This window comes from Notothenia coriiceps, unplaced genomic scaffold (assembly GCF_000735185.1).
Source record: "Notothenia coriiceps isolate Sejong01 unplaced genomic scaffold, NC01 NC01_scaffold00017186, whole genome shotgun sequence".
NCBI classification, from domain to species: Eukaryota; Metazoa; Chordata; class Actinopteri; order Perciformes; family Nototheniidae; genus Notothenia; species Notothenia coriiceps.
In genome coordinates this window covers 10,604-13,103 of record NW_011349887.1, presented here as the reverse complement: position 1 = coordinate 13,103, position 2,500 = coordinate 10,604, and positions in this window count along the sequence as shown.

Sequence of the window (2,500 nt, the reverse complement as noted above, 5' to 3'; positions counted from 1 at the left end):
AAACAATCTAGAAACGAGGCTCCGCGAGACCTCATGTCGGATCATTTGAGGGGTTCAGGTTCATTTGTTTAGAATATGTTCGGAAATCATCGAGTAATCTCGGGATGAATCGGCTTTTTGTTCGGATGGTGATGAGCCAACGCCTCTTACATAAACCCAGAGCCTGCATGCATCCTCAGGTCTGTTGCAGAAGCACGTCTTTAGTCTGGGTTTAACCACTCTGCTGATCGATAGGCCTACTTCTCAGCGCAATGAATGGTGTTTCATATGGTCTTAATGTTCATTATTTAATGTTACATTCTGTTCTTGTACATATCATATTCTATGTAAATGTAGATATACTTCTTGCACTATTTTCTATTTGTATTTTAGTATACATGTTGCATTGTTGGGGGAGCTCAGGTCAGGAGAATTGTATCTTATGAGCTAATGATGATAAAACCTTTGAGTCTTTGGTCCACAGTCCTGCAGAGTCACAGGTCTGGGTCTAACCATAGACTGGGATCAGGTCTGGGTCTAACCATAGACTGGGATCAGGTCAGGGTCTAACCAGTAGTCCTGGTCCTGGTCCACAGCCCCTCAGGATATAAATACTAGTCCCTCTTCTTCTCTGAACACAGCAGTTAGCCCCAGAGGAAGTGCTGAGTCACTCGGTGTATTTCAATCTGCAGCATGACCCAGATCCTCTCTCAAACCTTCTGGAAGAATCTGATTTAAAAATATCTCCGTATTTAAATATATAAATACATCCCTCCCTGATATGGTCTAAGACTCACTGGAGAGGGAACTGGGTCTCTGTAGTCCACTGGTTCCAGGATGCCCTCCCTGATATGGTCTAAGACTCACTGGAGAGGGAACTGGGTCTCTGTAGTCCACTGGTTCCAGGACGCCCTCCCTGATGTGGTATAAGACTCACGGGAGAGGGACTGGGTCTCTGTAGTCCACTGGTTCCAGGACGCCCTCCCTGATGTGGTCTAAGACTCACTGGAGAGGGGACTGGGTCTCTGTAGTCCACTGGTTCCAGGACGCCCTCCCTGATGTGGTCTAAGACTCACTGGAGAGGGACTGTAGTCCACTGAAAATGAGCTGATCAGATTTTGGCCACTTTATGATGTCATCATAACGATGTTTTGTCTTGTTTAACCATTAGCCAATCAGCAACCAAGGTAACCCCCCCCCACCTTATTACCTGAATCTCCTCCTAGAGCAGTGGTTCTCAAACTTTTTTCAATAATGTCCCGCTTTGAAAAAAACCCTCAGCCAAGTACCCCCTGATCAGCGCAAGAACAGTTTGTTAGGGAAAAGCCTATATAAAGATTATTTATTGCAGTTATTACATTTCGTGTTTTGAAATATGTACAACTCTGTTAATAGAAAACCCACACTGCTCAAACTTCGTTACTTTTCCTAAAATTGGTATATTTATTTATTTATTTTAACATGGAGGTGCTTCATGTTTGGAACGTTGTGAAGTCTTTAGTTTCTCAGCTGCTCTCCGGGGAGATCATGGTTTGAGTTCTTCTCCCCACTGAACATTGCGAAACCACGATAATGCAGCTCAGTGATGGAAACAGCTGCGGGCAGGAACTGGTTTTTGACTTCCTGTCTGTGCTTTCAACCACTTCGTGCATCTTCAATGCTTAGGTTTTGTATTCTCGATCTCCTTTCAGATAAACATTTCTTTGGTGGCACAAGCAAAACAAAATGAGCTCTGCGATTGGATGTTTCTCTGCAATCTACATCACAGTTGAATTCTCTCTTTGATTTCCTTCTGACTCTTTATAAGAAGATATTTAATGACTTAATAGTTTATTTTGTGTACTGATAATTCAACCAGGATAGTTAAATGTCCATCCTACTCTTTTTAACCCGACAACCTGCAGGAAATGAACAGGAATTGTACTTTTACACAACTGAAAACATATCCAAGCCAGCTTCAAAATAGCTATTTTCTTGTACATAATCTGTTTCAGGTAAAGTTTCTGTATTGAAAATAATACCCTTAGTAAAGTATAATAAGCAAACATTTTAGAAGTATTTTTGTAACACCTGAAAAAGTATTTTGGCCTCCTAATAGCACTCTTCCACTCTGCTTTGGTTTAAAATGTCCAATGCATTGGTGAAAGAATACAATCTGAATCTTTTGAATGCAGGACTTAACCCAGGTACAGAGCTGGGAAGTAGTGGAGTACAAATACTTCTTTACTGTCCTTAAGTACATGTTTCTGGTATCAGTACTTTACTCCACGACTTAATTTTCTGACGACTTTTTACTTTGACTTCTTACACTTTGAACATAAATACCTGTACTTTCTACTTCTTACATGTTGAACTCAAATACCTGTACTTTCTACTTCTTACATGTTGTAACACAAATAACCTGTACTTTCTTACTCTTATATGTTGAACACAAATAACCTGTACTTCTTACTTCTTACTATAGTTGTAACACAAATAACCTGTACTTTCTTACTTACTTTACTATAGTTGTAACAACAAA